Raw genomic sequence first — 18,461 nt, 5'->3', positions numbered from 1 at the left:
CAAATTGCATCAAGGCTAAGCGGTAGAATAAAGGTGCCTTGCATTTGTTTTAGTTCCGGTGTTACTTACCATGTTTGTGGTCTGCAATGTGTGCTGGGAAAGAAGGAGGTAACAACATTTTCTAGCTGGCACAAATACGGTGAATACTTTCTTTCAGTCAAGCATTGAGGCAGAAAAGGTGGGCAGCAATATTTATACGTAAATTTCTCTGCAATTTTTCTGCTTGGTACCTAAGTCTTCTGGAGAAATTTCTGCAGAACAAAGCTAAGCTGCCTCCTGACACTTACCATGGGTGAAATGCAATGCTCACTTGGGAAAGTCTCGTATTGATTTCTGTTAATGCTGGATAGGTTATATTTCTTGTCTAGAATCCAGTTTATTTTCTTAGGAAAAGTGTCATCAGTTGAAACACTTTTGTGTCCGACTGGGGCAGGAAGTTCCATATAAGTTAAGATTTATAACATCCAATTCATATAGACTTATTCTTCCACCAGTAAAGATTAGGCAAAATTTCCTTCAGTCATAAACAGCAATAGGTTTAAGACCTTTTATTAGTTACCCTTTAACTCAATTGATGTGGTTAGAAATTGCTTGAACGCTTTTTCTTCTTCTTTCAAACAAGTAACAAAAGCTGAGTTAGGCTGCAGTGATGAAATCTGAATCATTTCCTTCTCAGACCAAACTTGCTAAACTGGTACAATCTGGAGAATGATGTAATAAGGAAAAAACCTGTTGTTTGTCTCTTGATACTGTTCTTGAAAAAATCGTTGCTACGTAATACAAATATAGTCATCACCTTTTATATCCTTTCACCATTGCTGACGCTGGGATTGTTCCAAATAAGGAGCATTCCAAAATTGGCTGTAGTCCTCTTCATAGCTTTCCCTACTTAACTATAGATTGAAAGCATTTTTTTTCCTCTCCTGGTTTCAGATAAAGCAATAGGGTTTAAATGATTGTTTCAATGAGTTATATAAATGATATTTTCATTAATTGCTGTCATAGGTATTTCTATCTTTAATCTCATTTTCTGATTGACATAGAGCTCCATAGGATCTTGGCTAGACTTTCTTTAGTCACATATCACTACCCTTTTGATGCTAAAATAAGAAATTGAGGAACTTGAATTATTCATGGAAAACTCCATTTAGGACTCACAGCTAAAAAACATGGGTGTAAAAGTTCGGAAGTAGCAATTTTTTCTTTTTTTAATAATAATAATAGAAAAAAATAAAAATTGAGCCAGCTGAGTAACCTGTGGTAAGCTATAAAATTGTAGACATTTTTGACAAAGATGATAGAGATGAACCAATGTTGTATAAAATGAACGCTCGAGTTCTTTAATTACCTGGCACGCATACTTTCCCAGAAATGTAATCAAGTTAAGGAATGCATTCTTTATTTCTCTTCGACAATTCCACCACAGTTGCCAGACTTAGTTATTAGAAAATGGAGATCTTGGGGCAAGATAACTTGCATTATTTTTAAACATGAACCCAAAATGAGAATCTTCTGTGTGTCTCACACAAGGACAATTTAGCTTTGTTATGTACATTTGTTATGTAATAGCAGCCTTTCAAAGGCATCGTGTTGCAGAAGTGATGAATTGCAGCAAAGGAGGAAAGATAGTCTCCTGCATTTGGAGCCCAGCAGCAGGGGTCAGGAGATGCTAGTTCTGTTTCTTATTCTGCCTCTGATTTGATATATCACCATGGGAAAATTTTTGAAAAAGACACTGGCCTTGATCCTGGAATAGGTGCTTTATGGGTAATCCTCTGAACAAACACTTATTCTGTGCCTTTCTGACTCTAACAGAGGCTCCTATTCAAGTGGAGCTCATTGGATGAGTAGGGCGATGGTGAAGATACCCTCCTTGCTCAGATGCAGGCAAAACCATGATAATTCCTATGTACCAGGGGAATTTCTTCTACAGTGTTTTGAGCTCTTGAATGGGAGAAACTTGTAAAGTGACAGTAATAGATTTTAACTGAAGAGCAATCTCTGGTGTTGGAAATGTGAATAGACCTTATCAGGGTGCGTGAAATACTGTGCAGGGATTTCAATGCAAAAATCTTCAGAGTGAAATATTTCTCAAGTATAGTTCATGTTAGACACCTGGAATATTGTATAGAGCCAGGACAATATAAAAGAAATAAACGATTACTAGAATAAGTATAGCGAGTAGAACGAAGAGGCTGTTGTGGTTAAAGGATTGAGTATCAACCTCCGCTGCATTAGAGAATAAGCAACTTGTCATTTGATGACAAAACAGATGGAAATTTTTGGGGGGTGAATCCAGGACTTGATTTGGTGGCACAGCATGACTTTTTTTTTTCCTTATTGAATGCTCAATATCTTATAAAGGGAGAGTTTTCACTGCAAGAATAAATCTTGGACCTGTGAAAATCTTAGAGCTTATGGTCAAATCATTTGAAACAGATGCAGAGTAGAAACATAAATATTGATTCTAAGAAATACTTTGTGTTGAGCTAGGAGAGTATCACTGGAGGTGCTTTAGCTCCTGAAAATCTGACTCATTCTAGCAGCAAGCTCAAGCAGCAGATGTTCTATGTATACCTGGATCACATGGTTGAGTATGCAGCTAAATCCGTGTCATTGCTTCACACAACAGGAAAGAACTCTGCTCAGTCAGGAATATCAAATATGCAAAATCTCATTTTGAGAAAGAGCGGCTAATTAAAATTTCTACATGAAACAACCGGTAATAATATACTCAATGTTAGGCTATAGGCTACTAGTAACCATTGCATGGTTTGGTTGCACTAGAGCGCATTTAGATTTTGGAAATGGCTTTTCATGCTGACAAAATATTGAAGGTATTAATTTTCAGGCATTTATGGAAAGAGGAGAGGAAGAAGTAGTATAATAGGAATAGATGCCTCATTTTTTTCTTCTTACTCCCGGTCATCTGTGATGAGTAAACAGCTTGGTGTCTTGGACAGAGACCCATGATTTGAGATACTCTGTTGCAGCTTTTTACTGAGTAAGAGTTAGAAGAGGAATTCGGAACTTGATCTTGTCCCAGACACTGCAATCTTCAGGCCACTGGCTACTGGGGCACAATGGAATAGAATTAGACTGTTCTCTGTATGTTTTAGGGGAAATCAAGCAAACAAAAAAACACCATAAAATCAGTTTCCTGAGCGACCCAACAGCATATTAGCAACAACAGATTTGCTCTACTCTAGAGTATCTCACTAATGTGTTCAGAATCTTTTAATCAGTCTTTTCTGGTTAACTTTTCTGAGAGGAGGGGAGGGTGGGAGAGAAGGAAGGAAAAAGTATTGTTATCGTTACTGCTGCATTTCCCATGGCCCCAAAATCCAGCTAATGACCAGCCTTGACAAGTTCATTTCTGTGGAAGACATTCTCTTACTTCCAATTCACTACCACCCACAGATGACACTTTACAAAATGTCACTGTTACATAATTGATAATCACTCAACAACTGAGAAAATGGAACTTGGAAAGAGGCAACATTTCTGTGTCCAGAGTGGAAATTCTTTCAGCTACTCCATCCCAGTGTGGATAAGGTGAGTGTTCTTCTACAAGTTGGGGAAAAAGATCACTTTTGGATAGATGGATAGATAAATTGATGAATATTTAACAAACAAACAAAACAAACAAACAAACAAAAAAAACAACCAAAAAACCACCGCCAACTTCTTCAGCACTTGTTTAATGAAGTGATCATCTTAAATGCATTGTGGAGAACAAAGACCTTAAGAAAATCCAGGCAGAACACTCCCTCACGTGGGATGCAGTATGCTGAAGGGGAATCTTGACAGAATTTAATGGTATATTAAAGCTGGGACACTGGAGACAGGAAGTGTGAAAGATATGTTTTCCCCTCATATATTATATCTGGGTAATCCCACAGTAACTGGACAGTCGTTGTGTTTGCACAATCAATCCTATTAGATTCCTAGGTGAAGGATGCAGTTCTTAATAACTCCGTTTCTTAGTGCTCCATCTTCTATCCGTTGCACGAAACACCACATCTGGTGTTTTTTCTCTATCTCTGGGTAGGACTGCTTAAAAGCATGTTTGAATGGAAAATGTCATGTGTTTACTTGATATATACACCTGATACCAATTAAATTGGTGACTCACGTTCTGACAGTGAGAGAATGGCACGTATATATATCTCCAATTGCCCTAAAAGTAAGTCATTCACTAGTGTGTGATGGGCTGCAGCATAAGTGGAAAAATCCCAGTTAGCACCCCGGAAGCACAAGCGACAAGTAATACTGTGATTAAGATAGCTGCAGAGCATTTTCACATGGATATTTCAAAACTGGCATTCAGGAGCATTTCCAATTCCTCTCATTTATTATTGAGGCTTCTCACAGCAGTGTACGGATTCCTTCCACTTCCCTCTGTGCTTGCATTCGTCGTGTACGTGACACCTTGGAACGGGTGTATGCATCCGTGATTTGCGCTGTGATTAACACATTATCAGCTTCCCCATTTCTCGTTAGCTAAAAATAGTCCTGGCGATCCCTGCTAGTCTGTCGCTCAGGTGGTGGAGATGGAGACTGCAGGAGCCTTCTGTAGCATTTGGCTACCAGGACCATCTCTCTTGTATTTCCCAAACCTTTTCTTGATCTCACGGTACAAGTAAAGATTCAATCATATTTTTTTTTACGTTTCTTGTTCAAAGAATTGGAAGAATTTCTAAACTAAAGCTGATGTTATCTTCCCTTTCAGCTGCTTTCATGAATGCTAGAAGTCTTTTATTTCCCTGTTCCTACTGGCAGTGATGCCCGTGTTAGACATGAGAAGCTCAGTCCCTTCTTCCTGCAATGACAGCTGTTGTGGCTATATCACCCAAGCACTGTAAAAGCAGAATTCAGGAATACCCACAAGAGTGTTCTGTCATCTTTTATGAATTAAAAATGACCAACAGCACTCTTCTGAAACTTTCTGGGGGGTTCAGCTCTGGGATGTAAGCAAGCAGAGGAGTATTTCTGAGAAGGGAAGTATTTTGTTTTCAGGCTAAACTTGTATTTTATTCACATTCTGAGGAACTTCAGGTTGGTGCATATTAGAGATCAAATTAGTCTCAGAATTAAAATCTGCATATGTACATCTCTTTCCTTACCTCCAGACACTCAGCTCTTGAAGCTCCAAGATCTTGCACTATTTACAGAGCACTATAGGCAGCACAAAAGTACAAATTCCTGCCACTTCTCTCTTCCATGTTGCTTGCTGTCTCCAGAGGAAAAGCTTCTATTTCAGAGCTGTGTCAAGAACCATGAAGCGTTATAGCCTGACCAAGCAGTGACCTAGCACTAAGCAAACTCCTAAACCCTGGAGACAAGTCAGTGGAGAGACTAGAGACAATGAAATTTATTTAAGAACCCGTAACAGTTGCAAATTCTGTTATTTCTTGGTCTTCCATTTCTGATGTATTTCAACTTTGCTGTTGTTGGGTTTGTTTTTTTTTTTTTTTTTTTTTTTTTTTTTTTTTAAGCTATTTGGGGCTCATTTTATTGTTTCAGTGTCCGCATAAAGAATTATATGCAGTCCTCTACATGTTAGTACCTCTAAATCTTCTCAAAATCTTTTTTTTCATCCTTGGACACTGTGTTCTATTGCCTTATCTACTCCATCCTGGATCTCCTTGTACCTATTTTAGCAAGGCCCCTTTTTGAAGCCTGTAGTAATAGTAACTGGATAAATCAGTCAACTAACTTGTCACTGATGAATAGAATGCTAGATATCTATTTCTGAATGCACATGAAACCATGAGTCTGTGTCCCAGGTGGTTGTGCTTTGAGAAGTGCAGTAGCTGTAGTGATTTCTAGGCACTCTGGATGTTGGAGAGTTAGAAATGCTGGAGTGCTTCAGCAGGAGCTAATTTGGTATTGTTTTAGCTGAGTTATCTGAACTGCTTCAGGCAGAATGTTCAAGAAAAGATAAAGATGGAGTGGATTTGATTTTTTTTTCAGAGGAGATAGGTGATTATTCTCCCTTTCTTCTTTTTCAAATTCTTCACCTGGTGCTTGCAGATCGATGGTGGTCATACTACTGTAGCGGGAAACAGCTTATGTTTTCAACGTGGAAAAATTTTAAGATTGTAAAAGGTTGCTGTCATTGAGTGCTGTGCCCTCTTATAGTCAGAGAATCGTGAAGATTGGGAAAGACCTTGAAGGTTATAAGTACACTTGTTGGCTCATCATCACTATGCCCACTAGCTGTGTCTCTCTCCTGTGAAGGCCACAGGATTGCAGTTAGCTCAATAACTGGAGACACTAGAACCTCAGTTTCAGAAAAGCACTTATCTCTGGAGAGAGAAGCTGCCTTGCTAAACTTGCTCTAATGTCTGGTGTTTTGCATGGATGATTTGGAGAATATCTGTGCTGTTGAAGCCCTTGGCACAATAAAGTGTAGAGCAGGGCAGGAGGGGGTAAGCCTGGAGCTGCTGCTGAATGTGGGGGTAGAGCTGAGGAAGGTCCACAGCCCTATCAGAGCTGGTGTGGGGAGACAAGATGCTGACAAGGGAAGTGAATTTTCCCGTACACACTAATTCTTCCCAACCTCTTGGCATTCATTGTGAATACACATCTGAAAGGTGTTTTAGATGTTTCAGTCCCTTTGCTCCCCTTTGTCTTTAGGTTCAATCCTCATTTCCCTTTGTCAGCGCAGCATGTAGAATACTTCCAGGCACCCACCAGGAAGCATGGCTGTTATGTTGCGTGCAGTTTCCTTCTTGTCTTTCTCTAGAAGAACAGTAGAAGTTTCTATGCATAATTAATATGCTTATGGGTACTCTGCTTCCTTTGTTGTTTAAAGGAAGATCAGCGGACAACATGTTGTGCTTGACTTAGTGATTTTTCAAGTTTTCTCTAGATCTGCAAGTGGCAGATGCAAGGAAGGTAAATCCCAGGTTTGGGAATGGATTTCAAACAGACTTTACATACATACTGAGCTTGGAACAGTGTTTTTGTATCTGTGCTTTCTTTGGGGTCTAGCTTAAAGATGTACACCAGGTCCTGAAAACTTGGAAGTAAGACCAAATGTGTGCGATTGTATGGCCTGGGGCTGAGGGGAATTAGTTGCATTAGTAGTTCTTGTTTTGTTTTTTCTCAGACCTCTGACTCCCAGCCACATGTGGATTATGTAGTATTAGGTGTAATTCACTGCGCTAGAGGGATGTTCAAAGTCAGGGTGTGCAGTGTGTCCGTGGGCCAGATCATCCCTTAGACTCAGCACAGCATGGCAGAGCTGGCTCCTGCTGAGCAATCAGGGCTCAGGTAAGTGATCTAGCTGCTTTCCATACCTGGTGCATGCCTGCCAGCTAGAGAAGTTCGTGTACCAGCTCGTTAATGACCCCTGCAGATTAATCTTATCTACTAAAGCACATTCAGTGTCCAACTTTAGGCATCCAAATGTTCAGTTTTGTTATGGAAATGAAAGGTTTAAAATCTGCTGAATGAGTCTCTACATTCTCTGTCATGGAGAACAACCTCGATAGCTTCATGTGGCATAGCTTGGCTTTTGGAGACAGAGGAGGACTGTTCTCTGTGGCTCTGGACACCAAAAAGCGGTACATAGCACACAGGAAACCAGTTAATCCCAGGCAGATCCTGCTGCAGAACCTCTTACTATCTGGATAATTAGGATAAGTGCTGAAAAGCTCTGAGTGTGATTTCAGATTTATTTCACGATGAGCAGGGAAGATCTCTTGATCCTCAAACACTTCAAGTAAAAGTTAAGGGGGGTTGGGGGGGTGTGAGGTGCGGGGGAGGAGGCGGAAAAAAGATATTGCGCTTTTTTCTTTTTTTTTTTTTTTTTCCCCAAAGTGTGATGAACTGTTTTCTCCTCTAAGTGTTTTAAATAGCGGCAGTGTGAAAATTGCATTTGCTTTGAATAATTGCTGGCTTTTTTTCCCATTGCAGCCCTATCTGGGAGCTCTGTATCTAATATTGCTCTTGCACGATGCATGGAGGAGCAGTGTGAATGGAGCGACAGGTCTATCTTAAAATATTTTATAATATTTTATTTGCTCAACAGTTCTATGCTGTGGCAACACAGGCTTACGCAGCTCTTTATAAGTGTAGGCCCTGATCCAACAGAGGCTTATAGTACGTATGTTTAACTTTACGCTGACTCCAAAGGGAATATCGTGTGTGATACAGACTGTAGGTAAGGCCCATTTCCTGCCTAGTGAAATAAGATGAGACCCAGGACAACCGTGCGTGAGTAGGAGTCTTGAACGGGAAGAAAGATCTGAGGAGGAAGATGTTTAACGTTGCAGGTCTGGAGCAGTGGGAGGGACATGCCAAAGGTGGCAGGGGACCTTGTGATGGGAGCACGAGGCAATAGCTGATGGACAGGAGGCTCTCCTGGCTATGAGTCAGTAAAGACCTTATTGCAGTCTCTTGATTTTTATCTGTTGACTAAATAATACTGGTTGACACTTCAGGGCATTCATTTTTATTCAATCTAATGAATACTGTCAAATCCTGAGAACAGCTTGTGGAATTCATGCATAATTGTTTCACTGATGAAGAAACCGAGGCAGGGAGGCTAATGATTTTCCCAAAGCCACAGAATGAACATCATAATTAAGAAAAAAAAACAACACACGCAAACCAACAAAACTCTTTCCCAGGCCTGGGCTGAACCACTAATTCATCTCTGAATGGAGGTGAGCATTTTCAGAGGTGCTTCAGTTTCATTTGGGCACCCTTAGGAGCTTAAGTGTCATTGGAAGGCAATGCTATGCAGGCTCCTAAATGTCTAGATCAACTTTCAAGCAGAGCTTTATGCTCCTAACTCACTTGAAAGTACTTGAAAAGATTGTCTGATATCTGCAAAGAATATCTGAAAGGATATTATAAACAGCTGTCTATGATGTACTTTGTAGGTGATGTTCATGATAGACATGTATATCTATATAGAACCATATAATAAAATACAATTGGTCTGCACTGTGCTCTGCTGGAGGCAAACGGGTCTGGTCTGGTACAACTGACTGGAAATAATTCCAGTTGGTTCCCAGCCTGGCAGTGGTATGTCACTTCTAGTAAGGGTCCTGCTTTGTCTGAGGAACCAAGTTACCAAGGCTTTTCTTTGCATGCAGTGTCTGGGTAATCCTTTCTTTCCCCACTACCTGTCAGTTTAGGATCTATGTTCTAGTTGGCATCATCTTTCCCTTGTGTGGGTAATATAGGAAAAAACGATGAAGTCATTAGGGAAGCAGAATCCCTTCCCAAGGTTGCATGTTACATTCTAACTTAGTCATGTGAGCATCCAAGCCTGTGCATGAACTGTTTCTGTTGCATGATGCTAAGCTGGCTATGTGCTTTCCCTTCCCATTCAGGTGGAGTCCTTGTAATGCCAAATAATATTCACTTCTGCCTCTTTGATGAATGATGTTCAGGATCATGTGCTATTCAGTAATGTATCCAATCTGCAAACAAATTCACAGATGAGTACCTACAGGAGCTGAAAGCAGCAGATGGGAAAAACAGGGAAAGTGTCCTCCAAACAACTTGAGTAGGAAGTTTGCCTGCACAATGTGTGCTCCACATGGCTGTATCCTGCTCCAAGCTGTCTGCAGGCAGCTGCAGGGTTTGCTTTTCACTGAGACCAAGTGCATCATTTCATGTGGTGCAGGAGCTGAAGTAGAAAGGGGTTCAGTGTTGGGACCTTGCATTGGCATGAGCACCTTCTTCTGGTTAGCGAAAGCACCGACTTGTCCCTGGTTGTCACCATGCCTAAATTTGACATTTGCTGAATTGGGATTATTGGCTCATTGCAGTTTTGCTCATAAATGTGAGTTGAAAAATGGATGGGATACGTTCAGGTCAGAAGAGTGATAGTGTATCCTGCTGCCTGCATTCATGGTGTACATGTCCTGCAGATCTGATTTTAGACCCACACATGCATCTCATGCTGGGATGTATGGAAGCTCTAACTGGGTGTACTCTGTGAAGTTGGGCTCAAAGTGTTTGAGTGCAACCTCACCTTATGAAAGATCCCTCTGTAGTATCTTTGAAAAAAAACTTAGTATGCTTATTTGCATCTCTATACTCATTTCCAGCTCATTGCTGTTTCATAGCTGCACTGGTGTCAGTGCTGCAGAGCAGCTGAAAATGGCTCGATGTGCTTCTGGATGCTGTTGTTTCTCCTTCAGAGCAAAAGAAGGGATGTTTGTTTGGATACTGGGAATGAGGAAAACTGCCCCATCTTTCCCCATGGCATAGGTACACCCAAAAAAGCTCAGCAAGAGCTGCAAAGAGGGCACATAATGGTACCTAAAAGCTGATGCTGCCTGTAAAATATCACTGTGCTCCCAGGCAGAGAGGCAGCAGTGTGAAATCGTGAACCTTTGCTGTGATCCCACCTTCATGTCACAGACAGTACGCAGCAGCTGGGAGCAGCGCTGGGGGCTGGAGATGCAAAATGTGTGTGCTATAGGAAAGAGCAGCCAGCAGACTGCACTGAAACATCAATTGTGAGCAAGTTGATTAATGTTAAATGCAATGGGGTCAGGTGTGAGCACTGCGGAACTCAAGTCCCAGTGGACTGGAGCCCAATGAGTGGCTATCTATTCCCCTTGTGATGGGTTGGGACTGTGCCCTGTGGTGAATATGCAGCTAGTGGCATATCCCTGAGTGCTCAGCATGCAGTGATTTGTACGTTGTAGCCAGAATAACTTGGAGGAAGCACTACATAAATGCCAAAGTTGCACTTAATACACTGATGGCGGTACTTTTTCAAGGAATTTTCACCGAGGCAAAATTAACATGCAAAAGATACAGCAAATCTACTAGCAAATTATGTAAATATTTTGCAAGGGGCAAACTTTCAGTGCCAGGCGTGAAAATTGGGTCACAATTCCCATTAACAATTACACAGCCTGCGTGCCTAATTTTCCAGGCACCATGCTGAAAATTCACCCCACGTTATGGAAGCAATTAATGGCTTAAAATTCTTTTTAGGCCGGTAAATGTGTAGAAGTGTCAATAGCCTTTTTCTGTGTGGCGTTTAATGAGCTATAATCTGATAACTAGATTAGATTGTTCACTCATGATATTGACAAAGATTGCTTTATATCATTATTATTGCTATTTAAGCAGCAGAGCGCTGCCAGATGCACGGATCGGAGCCCTGTTGCGCTAGGTGCTGTACAAATATCTACGAACATGTGGTCTCTTTGCTGAAGACAGATATAATAACTACTTTGCTATTCTGGTCTGCTAAGGCACCAGGGAAATGCTGAAGGTTCCCACACAGTATGAATCTATTAAAAAGATAATCTGAAGCTATTTTGGTTTCTCATATAGAGGATTCTTTTCCTTTTCAGTGCTTACACATGACTTCCATTAGCATTAAATGTGTGCGGAGGGAGCGTCGCTCTTAACATTTGTAGCTCTGTACCTATCCCTTTCATATCAGTTAAATCCCAGAGAATATAACTGTTTAGTAATTGTCTGGTATTTAATTAAAATACAATAACCCCTTTCCAGAGACGCCAGTTGTGAATCTGGTAGCCCAGTCATAAAGATGCTAATTCAATGAATATTCATAAATCATGAATATTCATAGAGTGTCAGGGATGTTCTTTTGTACCCTGCTGCTATGCCAGGTCTCGCTGGCACAGCAGACGGCACATGTTGAAGGAGCTTTGCTCCTAGAGGAGAGGAGAAATCTCTGTGCCCAAGCAGGATGCGTGTCTTGATGCAGCTCTGAGGTGTATATGGGTAACTGAGGGCACTGGTAAAGATGTGTGCATAAAGCACCCCAACTGCCCCAGGTGGCAGCTCTGCTCTGCCCATCCTGTGGGCTTCACATAGGAAAACTTGTCATAGAATAGAATCATAGAGTTGTTAACGTAGGAAAGACCAATAAGATCACCCAGTCCAATCATCAACCCAGACCTGTGACTGCTTCAGACCATCTAGCTCAATGTAACATCCCCATACTTCTTGAGCATCTCCAGGGATGGTGACCCCACCGTGTCCCTGGGCAGCCTGTTCCAATCCCTCACCACTCTTTTGGAGAAGAAATTTTTTCTAATAACCCACATGAATTTCCCCTGGTACAACTTGAGGACAAAAACTCTTGTTCTATTGCTGTTACCTGGGAGAAAAGGCTGACTCCCATCTCACTACATCCCCCTTTCATGCAGTTGTAGAGTGATAAGGTCTAGGGCTGCTGCAAACTGCCCAAGGTGGTGGAATCTTGCTCTGAGGTTCTGAAGGGCTCAGCAGCCCCCTCAGGTCACCTGGGCTCGCTCTACATGTGCTGCACAGGCTGGATGCTTTCCTGTGCCCCATGATATGGTCACCTGTGGGGTGATTCTGCTGTAGTGCTTGATACTAAGTATATCTTAAATAATTCTGAGCTTTGTGAGGGAATTTAGTGCCATATTTCTTAGTGTCATATTATCTTAAGCATAAAAATTGATTGATCTTCTCTCTTGAAGAAATATTTGAACATCACCATCTGTAAATAAGAGGGAAACCAACATTTTAAACAAGTGGATAGTGATAGCACAAGGGGAAATATTTTTAAACTAAAAGAGAGGAGACTTTAGAATAGATGTTAGGGGAAGTTTTTCATTGAGAGTGTGGTGAGGCAGTGGAACAAGTTGCAAAGAGAGGCTGTGGATGCCCCATCCCTGGATGGGTTCAAGGCCATCTGGATGGACTCTAGGCAACCTGGGCTGATGCCAAATTTAGTGGTTGGCAGCATTGCCCGTGGCATAGGGGCTGAAACTAGATGATCTTTGAGGTCCCTTCCAACCCTGTCCATTCAATCATTCCTCCACAATTCTCCTTGCTTTCCTCATGACGTGTTGTGAAGAAAGTAGGCATGCATCATCCCTAAGAATCCTTCATATGCCTTTTGTGAAACAGAGTAAGCCTTGTGACCATTGCTCCAACAGGTTTAAAATGTTCCCAGCCCTCTAGGTTGATGGCTGGAACGTTCTTGACTGCAAGCACTGGTGTCTGCAAACTGCCCTGCTGCCTGGTATTCTCCTTGGCACAGAGTGAGAGTGCTCTGCAGTGCCTGTGGTCCAGCTTTGTGCAAGGGATGCTCTCAGCCTCTGGCACAGCACTTGCAGCATGCTCACAGACACAAACAGTGAAAGGAGAAGTGGAGAAGGGCTGTGCGCCTTACCTAAAGAGCTCTGTTTTCTCTGGTAATTTATTCCAGCTAATACACTTCGCTCATAGTTGCCGGCTTCAATCTTTGCTTACATAAAAGCTTATTTAGAGCTCTTACGATCAAATCATTCATCTGGACTGAAACTCGCTTCTAAATTTGTGCATGCAAATTTTATTCATGGGCCCAGCTGTGTTCGTGCAGAATTTGCATTTGTGCATATGAATGTGTTGTTTTTCCCCTCTGTCAGCATACAACCACAGGCTGCAGCTGAAAATATGGACCTAGATTTCAAAAATTTTAATGACCGTACATTGAAAGTTTTAGTGCCTTTCCCCGAAGCTGGCAAACTTATGGATAAGCCTTATCTTTGCCATTTGCTTTAGAGAGCTCACAAGTGTATGCTTCTGAAGACTTGCTGTCACGTGGCTTTCAAATAGAAAATGAAATGTTGTTTTGCCAATTTGGGTATTGACATGAAAGGGCAATTAGTTTTTTGTATTGCTTCTTATGCCACTAATCAATCTTTCCTTCCTTTCTCTGTGCTACCTCAGTTTACTCTGCCTTCTGAGAAGAATAAAAATTGATTTTTTTCTGGGGGCTGGCATGGCAAGAAATCACAGGAGGCTGGGAAGAGAAATACCTTTCTGCCTCTGTAAGCAGGGCCAGATTGGAGTGTAAATAAATACCTTCCAGAGAAGGAAACAGTAAATCAGTCTTGCAGAACAATTTGGATAGCTGATGTGTGCAGTATGAGCAACTCCACTTAGCACTCCTCCAGGAGTGGGGCTGTAAGTTCCTATTCCTTTTAATCAGAAGGATCTTGCAGCACCCACTGATGCCAGAAATCACACTGTGGCCAGCATTTGCTTTCTGCATCCCCTGTTTCTTATGATGCATCTGTCTGTAGCCTCTGAGAGAGGACTACATCAAAATCAGGCTAAGTCACGGGCTGGGAAAAAGTCCTGCCAAAAAACTTGCAATCATTTCTGAACTTTAGAATCATAGAATCATAACAGTTGGAAAAAACCTATGGGAGAATCTAGTCCAGTTGTCACCAGTCCCCATCATACCCACTAACCACATCCCCCAGTGCCACATCTCCGCTGTTCCTGAACACCTCCAATGGATGGTGATCCCACCACCTCCCTGGGCAGCCAGTGCCAAAGCATTACCACTCTTTCTGAGAAGAAAGTTTACCTAATATCTAACCTGTGTAGTTGCTTTAAAAAAAAATAAAAAACAAGTCAAGAGCTATTGCAATTTCTTGGGTATGAATGCATTACACAGCGTATTATTTCACAATGTTAAAACTCAAGAACATTTGAAATATGTTCTCTAAATAGGTAACCCAAAATGCTAGGAAGAGCAGAGAGCGTGTCAGGAGAACTCCAAGCATTTGGCATGTCAGGATTCTTGAGAGATTATTTTTTGAAAATGGCTTCCCTAGTATTTCTCGTGGCACTCACTGTTTGTACAGGGATGGGCTTTGGGTAACAGCATAACCTTCACTCTGCCCGTTAGTGGGCATAGTGGTATGGATTCACAGTCAGACTAGATGTTTAAGGAAGTCTTTTCCAGTCTTATATTCTTCTGTGATGCTGTGAAATGCAGTTATAAATTAGAGATCGTTCTAGAGAAGGCAGTGTGCTTGTGCTGCTTCTCATTTTCAGTGCTGCTCCAGAGCTGCGGGCAGCCCCTGGACGTGAGAGGCATGGAGGCAAATACTCCACGTGATCTGTCATTGTGGATGTTTCTTTCTGCCAGTGAGAAGCATTGGACACTCTTGTTTGTGCTAGGGGGTTGGGATTTTGGAGAGGAAGCTAGAGGTGATTGCTGACACTGTGAGAGACTGAGGGTTTGACCTTCCTTTGGTGCCATATATAAGACTGCACGAACTTTGGATAATTGGTAACGTTGCAGGTTTGTGCTGGAAATGAGCCCTTGCCTCCAATTGCAGAGTTGGAAAGCTGTGGCTAGCCAAGTGGTTAGGCTAAGGCTGAGCAGTGACTAAGTGACAAATCTGGACACGATCCTAATGTTGCTCTGCCTCTGTGCAACATACGTAATCATGTCAGAAACGTGGTAGAAAAGTGAACCATTCCAAACTTTGAAGAAAAGTTTTGCATTTAGGATGCAATTTTGTTGTTGCTGCTGTATCCCCTGCTGTAGCCTGCTTGCATGCTACAAATGAAGGACAGCAGAGAGCTGCAGCGCCTGTTTTCTGGCATATCCCCGCCTTATGCTTTTTGAGCCTTCAAGATTTGAGGTGAATGAGTTATTCCGCGAAATAAGATTACTTATCTCTTCAGCACGGACTTTTTCAAACAAACTCAGGTCCCAGCCCTGTTAACTTTGTTCATCTGAGTTGTCCCTTCATATAACTATTTAAAAATTTGCCAGCATAACTAACAGAGGTTGTAAACTTACAACATTAAAGCTTTAATGAAAAAAAAATCCTTTTTTTTTTTTTTTTTTTTTTTTTTTTTTTTAGTATAGACTGCTTGTATTGTCTTGCTTAATCTAAAAACAATTTTTTTTTTTTTACTAAGGATAAAACAGGTATTAATTCAATCTTCCTCTAATATCTAAGGATTTCAGTATGGTACATTCACCTACAGTTTTGTTCAATATGACAAACATTTTGCTCCTATATGAAGAACAAAAAGTGATTAAAAAAAAATCACGCTTTCTCCTTTTTAATCCAGTAGTGCTTGTTTGAAGAAATAGTAGATACAGAAGGGAAAATGACAGTCTCTTTAACATATACTTAAGTATGGTAAGTGCAACGATGAAAGCAGACATAAGGAGTGAGAAAGATATAAATGGAAAGATTAATGACAGCATTAATTGATTTGCATCTATCACGGAGAAGTATTTGCAACATAAAAAGTAGCAGTTTGTGAAAGGCAGTGTAGTAACCTAATTCTCATCTGGGTATTAAACTTAATACATGTAATATTTCTACGGTTTTACCTGACTCCCTTCCTTGTTTTGTTCTCTGCCTTGGAATTTACAATGCCCTTTTGTGTTCTTATTCATGGAGTGGTGAGCAATGCTGTGACCTCTTTCGCACTTTAGACATGAAGCATGTGCCTTACCTTGTCTGATGACTGCAGCTGCCTTTGCACCATTGAAAGAACAAAAAAAAAAAAAAAATCATTTCTGAAATCTGGTAATGTAAATTATTTCTTGGAAAGTATTGCATAACACAGAGATTGTTGGATATTCTGATTTAAGTACATCAGAGCTCCTTATTGCTCAGTATCCAGGTATGGGTTTCTCTTGGGCACAACAGGGGGTACTTCCAGGCCTGCTGATATCCAGGCACAGTGGGAATGTCTGCATGTCACAGATGCCCTGGATCAGGGCTGTGGCTGAGGCTTGTGCTGCCTTTTCCTCTGCAGGATCCATTTTCAGTTTCAGGTAGAAAACCTGTAGCAAAGATTAGCTCGGTGCCAACTGACATGCAGAAGAAAAATTGTGCCTTTTTGGGGCTGTGAGGGCTGAGCAATAGAAGCAGAGGAGTTCTGAGGCTGACACAGAGTAATTGCTGGGAGTGGAATCTGGCCAAGCCTCTTGGTTCATGCTGGGAGCACCTTATGCAGTCTGTATTACAGCTATAGATTTCCTTGTGAAATCACTTACCTTAGATGACCATTGCTTGAAAGACAGTATATAATGAGATAATGTAGATCCTGACACCTTCCTGGATAATGACTCAGTGTTCACCTGGTAAGAAAAATTCTCCTGGCTGAATTGCCTTTACAATAATTTGGTTGGTGCAGTTTTTCTTTCTCTTTTTCTTTTTCCTTTTCTTTCCTTTTCTTTTCTTTTTTTTTTTTTTTTTTTTTTTTTTTAAGGCTTATATCCAAATACTGTCCAAACTTTAGGAAATCTCATATACTCGCAATCGGATTGAATGGTTTGCAAAGAGAGGCAGCCAATGAAATAAGTGCGCAAGATTAATTTATATTCTTGCAAATGTTGTCTTGGCTCTGTATTTATTCATTGTTCTAAAATTTTAAACCAACAGAGAGGTTCTGTTGCCTCAGGAAAGAGATGCTCTTTATGATAAATAATAGCTTTTCCTTTAAAAAGAAAAAAAAAAAAAAAAAAAAAGAAAAAAAAAAAAGGTGAACTTGAGTATGAATTCCAGGAGACCAAACTGTTATGGCAGTAAGGCCATTAGGCTGCAATTTGTCTTCTAACAGATGTTGTAGAGTCCTGTCACTTCGAATGCTAAAACAGATGGGATGTATGCTTGAAAATGTACGAGAAGTATTTAATTTCCTTTCCAGTATGGGACATTTCTTCTCTCTGAGCTCTTTGATGCTCTTTGCCTGCTTGTTAAATCCTGTGGTGTTAGTTGGTGTGGTTTAATATGCTATTAAGCTGGATTCTTAAGAAAAAAAGACGTTGCTGTTTGATTAGAACAGTCTTTGATAAAGACTGGCCTTAAACTTTCTGTAGCTGAGAGTTTGGTCATGAAAAGATTTCTTTGGAAAGCTTTTTCTGAGTTTTTTCTGATGTAATTAATCTTGAGTTTCTTTAGTTTTCCTGAATGGGATGTGATTCCATTTCGAGCTGACCTTTTATTAACCTCTTTTGAGATCCTCTGTAAAACTCTCTATTATCACATAATATACAAGACTGTAGAGATGATGGTAGGATATCTGGTCCTTATTTTCACCAGTTATGGGTAACATCAACTAAAAGCATAATATATCTGTCTATATATTAAAAAAAATAAAATCCCGGGTAATCTATAATTCTTGTTTCCATATTAGCCTAAAAGGCTACTATATAAGTTATAAAGTTGCAGTTATTTACCCTAACTGCGATTTCTCATCATCTGCAGGAAGGCTCAGCTGACTTCATTGGACTCCATATCAGGTTTTCTAATCCAATGCAGCTGCTTTTTCAAAGTCTGGGGATTATCAAGTCAATCCCCAGATGAACTGGAAAGTTGTTAAGTGAAAATGACAGTCCTTTAGCACTGGAGCTAAAGTGGTCTAAAAAGTTCGGATGATTCTCCCCAAGCCATGTGGTGGGAGAGTGAGTATTAGCTTTCATGAGGCAGACTTGGGCATTCAGCCTGTGAACACCAATACCGCGTATTACAGACAAATCCATGTCTGTGTTTACAGTTTATACCACATAATCCCATTTCTCCCTTTTTAACTGGCTCTCCATGCATCACTTGCTTGTCTTCTGAAGTCAATGGAAAAGCCCCAATATCACCAATGTTGATATAATACTTTCTCTGTTGTAAGGTATGTAATATTCTGATAAAATTAGTTTTGTAATAATG

The sequence above is a fragment of the Lagopus leucura genome, unplaced genomic scaffold (assembly GCF_019238085.1).
Source record: "Lagopus leucura isolate 7727_CA_CO unplaced genomic scaffold, USGS_WTPT01 Super-Scaffold_100019, whole genome shotgun sequence".
Lineage (NCBI taxonomy): Eukaryota > Metazoa > Chordata > Aves > Galliformes > Phasianidae > Lagopus > Lagopus leucura.
Note: the sequence above shows the minus strand (reverse complement) of the source record.